Below are 13446 nucleotides of genomic sequence, written 5' to 3' on the forward strand. Positions count from 1 at the left end.
TGCATTCCGTGAATCCATATTAGGAACGTATACTCAAGCCCAGTGTCTTTTCCAATGCAGACTCAGCTTGGCCTTGATGCCAACACCTGCTGCTCCTTCTGGCCAGGGCCTGCCTTCGTGCTGAATGGGGCAGGCTGCAGTGAGTATATGGGCGATCCCCTGTCCTTCCACAGCCTCAAGGATTCTAGCCTTGCATGTCCTTCCTCACTACCCCGGAAACACAGCACCACTAGGGATTTAGGCTGAAGTGAGGCCACGGGCCTGTTTTGTAGATGACATCCCCAAACATTTAATTTAAAAAAAAGAAAAAAAGAACTTTTGAAACACTCATATCTTACCATTGCTCTTGTACTCCATCCATATATAAAGTACCTCAATTGCCATAGCTTATCATTAGAAGAGGTTGGAAATAATATCTTGGAAAGAAAGTCAATTCCCTTTGCTTTCTCAATTCATTCCAGAGCAGCTGCATGTTTGCCTGATATAGTACATTTGATGGCAAACTGGTCAATGTTATCTCATGTAATTTCAGGATATTGTTTTATTAGTGGATCAAACGGGGATTAAATATTTCTTTCTCATTTTCTCACCCACGCTCTTACCCCAAATTTATTGTTTTTCATCTGTCCTTTGCTGAAAGTAGAGATGGGTGACTGAACACACACATTTTCTTTCTCTCCTTCCCTAAACCCTACTCACACAACAGTAAAGCAACTTAAAAAATAAAGAGGAGAATGACATACCAGTGCAAAGAACAGGAGAGGTGGCTGTACCACAAGATGTTGGAAGCTGGAAAATGAATGCAGGAAAGGAACCTTACTTAGCAAACCAAAGAAAGCTAAATTATAAGCATGAAGCAGGGAATCATGAGAAGCAATCCAGTTACCACTCCACTGACCTCCAGCAGGCTCAGAAGTTGGCAGCATTGAGTTCTCCTGGAAGTGAGGGTGAAGGTGGGGCCCCAACAGGGGATAGGTTGGAAGACTGTTAAGGAAGTTTAATTCCAAGATCCTACTGTCCATTTTATGTAGCTGGGCAATTGTTCTTCTGCATCCTGGTAAAATACAAAAAATTTAGTACTGGGAAAAGGTGATTGAGAGGTCTCTGGGTTGGAGGGCTCTTGGCACAGTGAAAACAGGGAGGGTCAGGCCAATGTCTGGCATTTTCAGAGCCCACAGCAATGGTACCCATGGCGGCCATTGTCCTGGCCTACCCTTCCTTGCCTTCACAGCCGGGTTCCTTCCTTCACTGTCAGGGGCATTGAATGAGCACCTGTGCTGGCTGCAAGGCCTATGCGCTCCAGGTAGGAAATTGGAAGTTTTCCTCTGGGGAATCTGACCAGCTCAAGAAGAAGGAGCTAAAAACTCTGACATTAGAGATTCTCCCAGAGAACTCCCTTAGATGCCTCTACAATAAGCACAGAGTCAACAAAGTCTACCTGTTAGCTCAGAGCATCTAATCAGCTTTTCAGGATCCTAGACTTAAATATAAGCAGACAGCCAAGGATCACCAGACAGTGAGGAAATCCTTTAGCATGAGAGATTAAGACCAAAAGGAATAGGAAAAAACAAAACAAACAAACAAAAACTCCCAAATACAAACTACTTAAAGAAAACATATTATGCAAGGAGAAGAAATTTTAAAATACCTACTTTAATATTCTCAGAGTCACGAAGACATTGCATTTGTGAACAAAAGAGCAGGATATTATAAAAAGAAACATTCAAATAATAAAAAGAGCTCTTAGAAATTGAAATGTGAGAAAAGACATGAAAACTCATGGAAGTATTGGAAAATTAAGTTGAGAATATTTCTACGAAAGGAAGAAAGTAAAGATAGAAATGTTTCAAAGAAAAAAAAATAGAGTTCCAGTTCAGGTCTAAAAGACAAAAAAAAAAAAAAAAAAAAGGGAAATATCAGAAAGAGACATCAGGAAAGTAGATTGGAGAAAACAATAATTTAAGAAATTTCTCAAAGTGGAGGTATGTAAATTTCTAGATTGAAAGCACCTAGCAAGTTCCAAGCACCAAGGATGAAAATATTCCTAGTGCCAAAACACGAGGGAAATGTCAAAGGCATGGGATGAAGAGAAGATAGTGCGTGTCTCAAAGAGGAAAAAAAAAGTCATAATTAACGAATAAAAGTTGCAAATGGTCTTGGACTTCTCATGACCAGCACTAGAAGCTATAGATAACATTGGAAGCTATAGACAATAGAAAAAATGGTTTATAATTCCAAAGGAAATTTATTTTTAACCTCGAATTTTATACCTTGGCAACACATTGCTGAATGTGAAGGTAGAATATTTTCGATAGGCAAGACATCCAAAGCCTTTTCTCAGAAAGCTACTGGAGGATTTGCACACCAAAGTGAATAAATAAACCAAGAATGAGTATGATGGGTTTTAAAAATCAGAGAATTCAATATAGAGAGCAGCGAAAAAGACAATCACCAGGAGGGCATGGATTCACCAGGCACAGGGCAGTTCTCCTGATAGAAGCATGATGGAAAGTTTTGGGAAAAATTTCTTTGAGAAAATGAAATTAATGGATAATGAAATATCTAAACATTTAAAGAGGAGAGATAAGTGAGATAAGTAACTGGCAAAGAATTTGAAATTGAATTGCCAAAAAAAAAAAAAAAATATATATATATATATATATATATAATAATACATGGGAAATTAAGGAAGTAATATGGACAATTATTAATTGCAGACAAAATGAAAAGTTTGGAAGCAATGAAAAGTGATTATAGTTTATAACGTGGATCAGCTGTGGATAGCATTCATATAATAGTAATTGCATATTATTGTAACCCAAATTGGTGTATAATTATCCTAAGAGGATGGGAAGAGGGAAAGGTGTTTTGGGGCGTAAGAGGAAGATGGGGGAGTGGAAAGATGCAGGAGACATCATGCGGGAATCATTATTAAGAAAATGTTAGGAAGACACATTAGCAAGATGGTAGGAAATGCCCTAGGCAGAGAATCAAGAAGCAGCAATATAAGCACGCGCTTATAAGCAATATGGATGTCTAAGCCAAAAGAATTGTTATAAAAGGTTGGAAATTCTTGTTTTTTGGAAAAGACAGTGGATAGGGTACTGTTGTTTTCTATAACAAATATTCAAAGAACTATTTTACTCTTTAAACTATACGTATGTATAACTTTATAAAAACACTTCCCTTCCCAAAAGAAAGACGTATCCGAGAAGTTCTAAGTTAAAACCCAGCTTCCTTTTTATTTAATATTTTCTTTATAAAAATCTTTTATACATTTAAATATTTGTTTATTTAAATATATTCAAAGATATTGACTAAAATAACCAACAGAAGACCATAGGTGTATTGATTTAGCTTTAGGTTAGGAAAAATACAACCTTTTTAAATGAAGCGTGAACTTTATTTTTATTAGCTTTGTGTTTATGAGCTGAATGAAGTGAAAATTTTACTTATTTTGAATTATAGGAAAATTAGATCTTTTAATTAATAGAATATTCTGATTATGAAAATGTGATAGATTGAAAAAATATTCCTAATTCTTCTCTTTTCATATGTGCATCCTCTATATAAGGTGACTTTGTAGCAATTCCTGTCAACAGGTGGGTCCTTTTTCCCCACCCTGGAATCTGGTCTGACCTTGTGATTTGCTTGGCCAATGGAATGGTGTGGAAATGATCGTATGCTAGTTCTGAGGGACCCATGCATGCTTCCACACTTTCTGTTTGGTTGGAAAGTGAGAGGCAACATGGATGAGAAGTTGGTAGCCTTAGCCAAGACCATATTAAAACATCTACAGCCAAACATGTGAGGAAGCCCAGCCTCCGTCAGCAGAGCTGTCTCCCCTGCAACCGTTGACTGTAGAGACATGAGTGGAACAAGCTGAGACCAGAACTGCCCAGCTGACCTGAGAATCCTCACTTCAAAAACAAATGCTGGTTTCTTTAAACGACTAAATTTTTGAGTGGTTTGTTACACAGTACGAGCTAACTGATATACAAGAATTATCAATTCATACCATAAATGAAAATTCAAATTTCAAAGAATTAGAACTTAGTAAAAAGAAAAAAGAAAACAGCATCCTGAACAAGAAACTGTCATGATATCCTTTAATTAGGAAAAATAACCTTAAATCTCCTGTTCTGCATTTGTTTTTCTGAGGACCTCACATATGTATCATTGAGAATAGCAGCAAGAGAGAGCTGACTTGTCCTGAAAACAGAGGAAATAAAGTGACTTTAGAGTTGGGGAGAGGTTAATAAGACTAGCTCCTAAAATGGGAAGAATAGACCGAAATCAGAGTGGTGAGTGCCTCTGTCGGGATTCTATGAAAGAACAGGGATGTTTAAGATGTAATTTTTGGGCCGAGCCCGTGGCGCACTTGGTAGAGTGCTGCGCTGGCAGCGCGGCGACTCTCCCGCCGCGGGTTCGGTGCACTCACTGGCTGAGTGCCGGTCACAAAAAAAAAAAAAAAAAAAAAAAAAAAATAAGATGTAATTTTTTAGTTGTTTTCTGTGGGGTGTAAAATGTAACACTCACCCATGCAACTTATGCTCCCATGAATTTTCAGTAATAATGCTTACTCATGCTTTTGAGTATATTGTGTGAGTAACTGGAAGGTCTTGCAAATTTTGTATCCAGGTTATTGTTGGTGTGGGCTGTGGGGTGGTGGGAGGGTGGGATCATTGAAAGATCCTAGGAATCAGACACAGTGGTGCCCTGCAAAGTGAAAATGCCTGGGTGTAAGTTAACATTAGGGGAGAACTTCAAACTTGCTGAGGCTATGTACTTGGTACTGGTCTGAACTGTTTTACTTGGACAGCTAGGAAAACTGTTGTCTCAGTTCCATAAGGCAGCATGTCAGGTTGTGGGGTACATTAGAAAATACAGTAGAAGTTAAACATGCATGTACTATAGGGCCTAACAATCCCACTCCTAGATATTTCCTGAAATGAAATGAAAACCTGTATTCATATGAAAATCTTTATGTGTTTTTAAGTTATTATATTCATAGTCACCAAAACTATAAATAACTCAAAAGTCTAAAGTCTTTCAGTTTGGGAGTCAATATACAAACTGTAGTACATACATACAAGGTTACTTCAAAAGTTCACGGAAAAATAGAATTGGAACTCAAGCAATTACACAGTAAAAAAACCAAATAACCCAATTAAAAAATGGGCAAAGGAACTGAATAGACATTTTTCAAAGGAAGACATACAAATGGCCAACAGGTACATGAAAAAATGCTCAACATCACTAGTCACCAGGGAAATGAAAATTAAAACCAAACTGAGATATCATCTCACCCCATTTAGACTGGCTATAATAAAAAAGACAGAGAATAATAAATGCTGATGAGGATGTGGAGAGAAGGGAATGCTCCTACACTGTTGGTGGGACTGTAAATTAGTACAACCACTTGGAAAACAGTATGGAGATCTCTCAAACAACTACAGATAGATCTTCCAAACAATCCAACAATCCCACTTCTGGGTATATACCCAGAAGAATGGAAATCATCACATCGAAGGGATACCTGCACTCCCAAGTTCATTGCAGCTCTGTTCACAATAGCCAAGATATGGAACAAACCTAAGTGTCCATCGAAATTGGGTAAGGAAAATTTGGTATATATACACCATGGAATACTACTCTGCCATAAAAAAGAATGAAATTAGAAACTTAGTTGAATGAAATAAGCAAAGCACAGAGAGATAAATACCACATGTGCTCACTCATAAGTGGGAGCTAAGAGAGAAAGAAGGAAGGAAAGAAAGACCACAGTGGTGCGTTGGACTTGCAGAGGGAGGGAACATACCTAGGGATACAAAGTGGGGTGGGGAAGAGGGAATGGGGAGGGAGGTCAGGGATAATTGGGGGGATAATTGGGTGGGGGACACAGGGTATAATGGCAATTTGTGGTAATGGGCATGCTGCTAGTATGTATCTGGCCATCACATCCTAGGCATGAGTGGTGACAATTTGCTTTGCACCCCATGAATATTCATAACCAATTAAAAAAAAAAAAGAAAAGAAAGATAATGTGAATCTTTCCATGGAGTTTGTGAATGGAATATGTCATTGGAATTATACACACAAAAAAGGGAGAATTAAACCACATTGTATATTGACAAAATTTTTTTTTAAAAAGGGAGAGTTATACCTTAATTTTTAAAACTGGAAAGAATGTATTAGAATTAGGACCTTAGCCTAAAAGGTTTTTCAATCTACTTTTGAAGAGCAAACACTGTTGTTATAAAATTATTAATGATATGAGCGTAATTGAGCTAAACACTCCTTGAAGGCTGCGGACATTAATTAAGAAAGGAAGAAGGGATTTCCAGTAAAGCTTGAGGAACCTTGAAAGTTGGATTTAAATTGGCTCTAAGTCAGGAATGGAAATCAGGTTAATGGGAAAGGAGAAAAGGGGAGAAGTAAGCAGAAATTCGGTGTTTTATTCCAGTGATAGGGAGGAAGTCAATGTGATAGGGATGGTCCATGGGTGATTGGGATGGTTGCTACTCCTGGGAGAAACCAGTGTGTCAGGGAATTTAGCATGCTTTCTTGTCTAGGCTCCTTTGCCTGAAACAATCCTCTAGAATGGTCTCCATGACTCTGGGGACCCTCAGCTAACTACTCACTTCTATGGGATTCAAGACTGTTTTCATTTAAACTCCTCAGTTTGCAAGATGACATGAGAAACTTGATTCAAAATCAGGATTGGAAGAGATGAAACTTGAGACTTTGGGAATTACAACTTGGTTTTACACTGAAATTTCTCTCAAAATGATAAAAAGATAAAATGAGGGGGAGAGAGTTAAGAATCATGCATTAATCATAAAATCAGCATGAATCAAGTTTTCTTTGCCTGAGATAACTATCATTTGCAAAACAGGAGAAATATGAATTTTGGTGAACATTTATTTCTAGAGAATATGTTTGTTTATGTTGAAGAATTCCAGGGGATATTTGGAAAGAATATGATGTTTTAATTTTAAACTGTTTCATTTGTTATGATAATTGTCTGTCTCTAAGTGGCATGTTTTTATATTTCCACCTAGTGCAGAGATTAATTTATTAAGAGGACTTTTTCCCTAGGCTTACACATATGGGCTTGGAATTACTCCAGTATATCTTAAACTCTAAATGGTTTGGACAGCTCTCCTAATCAGCTTCAGAGTAAAGAAGTTTTGTGCAAAACAAAACTGGGATATTGTTCTTTGAAAATATATTCTTAGTTTTCGCTTGACCCCATGGGCTTTGATAAAAGCAGGACGCTTGCCTACCATATGATAGGCCGTGGCATTTCCACTAATGTCCAGGCTTGGTAACTTAAAGGTGAAAGCGTCTCCAAAGTTATGCTATATGATTTTCATTCTCATTAAATACCTGGGGCCAAAAATAAATCAGGGTGAACTGCAGGGAAATTGGACAGCTTATAAAAAGCAAAAACAAGTACAGATTCATAAATCGTTTTTGTTATTAATTCTAAATGTCTAGCACAATTTCAATTCATGTTTGCTTCTTCAGGTCAAAGAGGAGACAACACAATTTCATTGGGGACTCCTGCTTTCATCTCTTCTTGGTATGGTCCTGATCAGGGTTTTATTAAATTGAAATTTAGCAACAGCATTCATTAGCACATGACATCCATTGCCAACTGAAAACAGGGTGCTATAAATGGGCAAAGATTGTGTGTGGTATGGACAGGCGCTAGGAATAGTATCATGGTTAATTAATTTAACTTGAAGTTCTGACGATTATCAGACAGACACAATCTCAGAAGACTTCCTAGGCAAGTTTTTAGGCCTCAGGGATATTCTGTGATGATAAACCTGCAAATTATTGTCGACAGCATTTGGAATGAGGGTTTTAAGTGATGATATAACTGTTTGAATAGATGCTGACAGCAAATTTTCCTTGGTACATCATGCATTTTTTTAAAGTTACAAGAGCATTGTAACTTATTATAAAATATTCAAACACTATAAAAATATACAGAGTGAAAATCACATTCTCTCTCTCCCCAATCCCATTATCCTGAACTAACCATTTTTAACAGTGTAATGTGTATTCTTTCAGAATCTTTCATACACACCCACACCAACACACATAACCATACACACACATACACACAAGCGATTTAGATATTACTGAGATTTTTGTAGAGAAAATTGAGGTGGATAGATTGCATTTTTTTTTCCCAAAATGATATCTCTTTATGTATAGTACCACAACTCATAGTTTACATTTACTAATTTTCATGGACCTTTTCCATGTTGGTTCTTTAAAATAAACTTCTCTAAAAATGTGTATAAAATTCCATAGCACGGCTGTACAATTTAAATATTGCCATTCTGATAAACATTTAGATGATTTCTAATTTTTTATATCAAACCATGACATAATAAACTCCTTCTAGGTATCTCTTTGTGCAAGTTAGTTATTTCTGATGGACTGATTACTAAAGAACTGTTAAGTCAAAGAATTTTAAGTATGTATTTACAATAACAAGTTTCTCTCCACAAAAAGAATCTGTATCAACTTACACTCTCACCATAGGCCAATAGCTCAGTGAGAGGTACTGCATTCTGCTAATACTGATGTTTTAGAAAAAATTTAATCTAATTTTCTTTTAAAAAGTATGCAAATTATTCCCTGATTGCTAATGAAGATAAACATTCTTTTGTAGTTTATAAATTATTTTATTTCTTTTTCTTTGAATTATTTTTTGATAATTGGTTTATTATTCTTTCCTTATTGGTTCATAAACACTCTTTGCATATTAGGGATTGTGCTGACTACTGTGGGTTGACTCACTTAACTTTCATTCCAACTCACTTCCAGCATGCAGAGGTAGGAAAGTAAAAGCCACATTTTCCAAATTCCTCTGAAACTTGGGTACTGAACATAATCTAGGAGCCAGCAATCAGATGCACAGACAGAGTCTTTGTTCAGAGGTAGTAGAGAGGCTGGTCCAGGGCACTTATTTTACAGATGAGAATCATGATGGAGGTGGCATGGTTTTGGAATCAGTGGCTATAGTGTCAGCTTCTTAATCTGTATGCAACTTCTTGATTCAGCTTCTTCCTCTATTGATGAAGGTGACTTTCCTGATTTAGACAAATGTAGCATGGATTTCTGCAGCAGTAGCAGCATCTTCTAGGTCTGTTAGCTTCCTGCAGCAGCAGTAGTGGCACTGTCCAAATCATGCCTGGGGCAGGGTGGTTTTGAGGCTGGAAATAATTTCTACTCTTTTAGTTTTCACTGTGATTTTGTATGTACCCTGTTTCCTGTAGTGAATTCCTTTCCACCTAAACCAGCTTGTGTAGTTTTGTTGTCTGCAACTGAAACCTGAATATTATAGAAATAGTATTTATTTTTAACTGTTTTATATGTTATATCTATTTTCTTCCAGCCTGTCACTTATTTTATAAGTTTACATTTACTTTACAGAAGTTCTAAAAAAAAAGTATGAAGTCAAATCCAAAAATCTTTATACATTTTAGATTTTAAGTCTTGCATAAGAAGAAAATTCCTCACCCCAAGCATATTATGCTATATAATCTTGTACTTCTGTGTCTTTATATCTACAAATTTATTCCACCTAGAGTTCATTTTTTATGGTATGTGTAGGCACCTAATTTTATTTCACAAAATGGATTGCTAATTAGATCAATAATATTTATTCAATAGCATATCTTCACCCATTGAATTGAAATACCACTTCTAAAAAACAATAATTTCTCATTTATTATAAAACTGTTTCTGAATTCTGTTCCATTGTTTTTTTCTCTATCATGCTCAAATACCACATCATTTTATTTATTATAACTTCAAAATATAATTTTGATTTTTAATTTAACTATAATAAATAATAATAACCATAAGTTTAAGTAATCAAACAAGTAACTTGACTAACAGAAATTCAGTTTCTGAAAGCTCCTTGAAGTTGATTCTACATTTGTTCATTCGTATTTGTATTCCGGAAGACTATAATAATATTTGGCATATAACAAATATTTTTTGAATGAACAAATCAAACAATTCATCTCTTTTGCATAAATTGCAAAAAAATATAAAACTAATAATCTAGTTATTGTTAGTGCAACATGTTTGTACTAAGAGATTATTCAAATCATATCAACTTCATGTGATCTTTGATTAACCAACCCACTTATTAAAAAATATCATAAAGAAAGCAGAGTTTAGAAAAGCTTTATGTATAAATTTTCAGAATTATTTTTAATAGTAAAATCTTAAAGAGCCAATAATAGAACAAAACAGAATGTTGAGAAAAATGATAATAAATTGTGTTAGATCCCTCAAATTCTGGAGTATTGTGCTATTTGTAAAAATTTTGAAGACAATTATCTAGTGGAAATGACTATGATATAGGATTAGGATAATAAAAAGGACACAATATACTATTACATAAATAATATTTTTTCCTCCATACAGTCTTGTTTAAAAAGGAGTCTAGGGAGATATTTCTGCAAATTTTTGTATGCATATAGAAAAGCACTAAAAAAGAAAATAGGAAAATAATAGACAATTTGTAGTGTGGAAGTGACAGAACTGTGTGTAATATTTTGTTTTATTCTTATTTTAATTAATACTAGTTTAATAGTGCTATACAAAAAAATATTCTTAAGCCTATTCAAGGACTTTGGGTTTTTTTGTTTTGTTTTATTTTTTAATTAGTGTGATAGACACTGTCATAGCCTGAGTCCCATAAAAATGCCCTAGGCAAAATGTATATGCTAATGATTTGTAGTAGATTGCAAAAATGTCTCCAATTCTGTTTCGTCCATACATTCATACATTTGCAATGTGTCTGTTTAACTCATCTCAGTAAAGGGTAGGATTTATTCCCCCAGCCCTGGAGTCTGAGCTAGCCTTGTGATGGTGTTTTAGTCCATTTGTGTTGCTATAACAGAAATACCTGAGACTGGGTAATTTATAAGGAAAAGAGGTTTATTTGGATTACGATTCTGGGACAGCTGCATCTGGCACAGGCCTTAGGCTACTTCTACTCATGCGGAAAGCGGCAGGCAGCCAGCAGGTACAAGCAGATCACATGGCGAGAGGAAGCAAGAGAGAGAAAGCAAGAGAGGAAGAGAAGGTGCCAGGGTCTTTTTTAAGCAACGAGCTCTCGCAGGAACTAATAGAGCGAGAACTCACTCATTTATCCCCTCTCCACTAGGGAGAGCATTAATCCATTCATAAGGGATCTGCCCCCATGACTCAATCAGCTTCCAACACTGCCACATTGGAGATCAAATTTCCACATGAGTTTTGGAGGAGACAACACATCCAAACTCCATCATTCTGCCCCTGGCCCCCCAAAACTCATGTCACTCTCACATACAAAATACTATCCCAAAATTCTATCCCAACAGTCCCAAAAGTCTTAGCTTTCTCCAGCACCAACTTAAAAGTCCAAAGTCTCATCTGAGACCAAAAGTAAAAGTCCTTCCAGCTGTGAACCTGAAAAACAAAACCAAATTTATCTGCTTCCAAGATACAATGGTGGAACAGACATTGGGTACACGTTCCCATTCCAAAAGGGAGGAATAGGCCAGAAGAAAGGAAAAACAGGCCCCAAACAAGTCTGAAACCCAGCAGGGCAGACATTATGTCTTAAAGCTCTAAAATAATGTTCTTTGACTCCTAGCCCTGCATCCTGGGCACAGTTGGGCATCTGGGCCCCCAAAGCATCAGGCAGCTTTGTTCTCACAGCTCTGCCAGGCACAGCCCAGTGGGCCACACTGGTGCCTGTGGCTTTTCCAGGCCTACATTGCACGTTACCAGTGGCTCCAAAGTTCTGGGGTCCTGGCGGCAGCCCTGCTGCATTGGCTCTACTAGACATTTCCCTGGTGGGGGCTCTTTGTGGGGCTCTGACCCCACTTTTCTGCTCGGCATTGCTCTAGTAGATGACCTCTGTCGTGGCTCTGCTCCTGCGGCAGGTCTCTGCCTGGGCCCCCAGGCTTTTCCATACATCCTTTGGAATCTGGGTGGAAGCTGCCATGACTCCACTGCTCTCATGTCCTGCTGGCCTGCAGACTTCACACAATGTGGATGCCACCGAGGTTTCGGGCCTCTACTCTCCAGGGTTGCTGTACGAACCACACTTGGGGCTGCTCTAGCTGGAGCAGCTGGGATGCAGGGAGCAGGTTCCTGAGGGCAGCTGTGCCCCAGGTCTGTCCTCTGGGACAACTCAGTCCTTCTAAGCCTCAGGGCCTGTGATGGGTGGGGCACCCTTCCAGACTTCTCAAATGCCTTCAGGGCTTTCCTCTCATTTTCTCCGCTATTAGCATCTGGCTGCCTCACTGACAAGATAATGTCTTTAGCAACCAGTTTATCTGCTTCACCCTTGCATTGTTCTCCGGCTCTCTGCTTCTTTATAGCATGGCCAGGCTGCAAAGTTTCCAAATCTTTACACTCTGCTTCCCTTTTAAATTCTGGCTTTACATCATGATTTTGCCACCATAAGTCAGAATAGGCTCTTAAAAGCAACCATTCAGCTTCCTTAATGCTTTGCTGCTTAGAAATTTCTTCTACCAGATACTCTGGTTCACAACTCCTAAGTTCCAACTTCCACAAAGTCCTAGGGCATGGACACAGTGCAGCCAGGTTCCTTGCTATAGTGTAGCAAGGGTTATCTTTTGTCCAGTTCCCAATAAGTCCCTCATTTCTATCTGAGACCTCATCATCTGCATGGCCTTTACTGTCCACATTTCTATCAGTATTCTGCTGGCCACCACATAAGTCTCTAAGGCATTCCAAACTTTCCCTTGTCTTTTTCTCTTCTTCTAAGTCCTCCAAACTCCTCCAACCTTTGCCCATAACCCAGTACCAAAGCTAAATCCACATTTTCAAGTGTCTGTATAGCAACACCCCACTCCTCAGTACCAATTTTCTGTTTTAGTCCATTTGTGTTGCTATAACAGAAATACCTGAGACTGGGTAATTTATAAGGAAAAGAGGTTTATTTGGCTTACGATTCTGGGACAGCTGCAACTGGCACGGGCCTCAGGCTGTTTCTACTCATGGTGGAAAGTGGCAGCAGCCTGCGGGTACAAGCAGATCACATGGCGAGAGGAAGCAAGACAGGAAGCAAGAGAAAGAGAAAAGGTGCCAGGGTCTTTTTTAAGCAACGAGCTCTCACGGGAACTAATAGAGCAAGAACTCACTCATTAATCCCCCCTCCCCCAGGGAGAGCATTAATCCATTCATGAGGGATCAGACCGCATGACTCAATCAGTTTCCAACACTGCCACATGGAGATTAAATTTCCACATGAGTTTTGGAGGGGACAACACATCCAAACTCCATCAGATGGGTTTTGCCCAGTAGAATGTGGTGAAAGTGACAGTGTGATAATTCTAAGCTTAGGCCCTATGGAGCCTTGCATGCTTCCACTTGCATTCTTGGGATCCT

The sequence above is a fragment of the Cynocephalus volans genome, chromosome 1, assembly GCF_027409185.1.
Source record: "Cynocephalus volans isolate mCynVol1 chromosome 1, mCynVol1.pri, whole genome shotgun sequence".
In the NCBI taxonomy this organism is placed as follows: domain Eukaryota; kingdom Metazoa; phylum Chordata; class Mammalia; order Dermoptera; family Cynocephalidae; genus Cynocephalus; species Cynocephalus volans.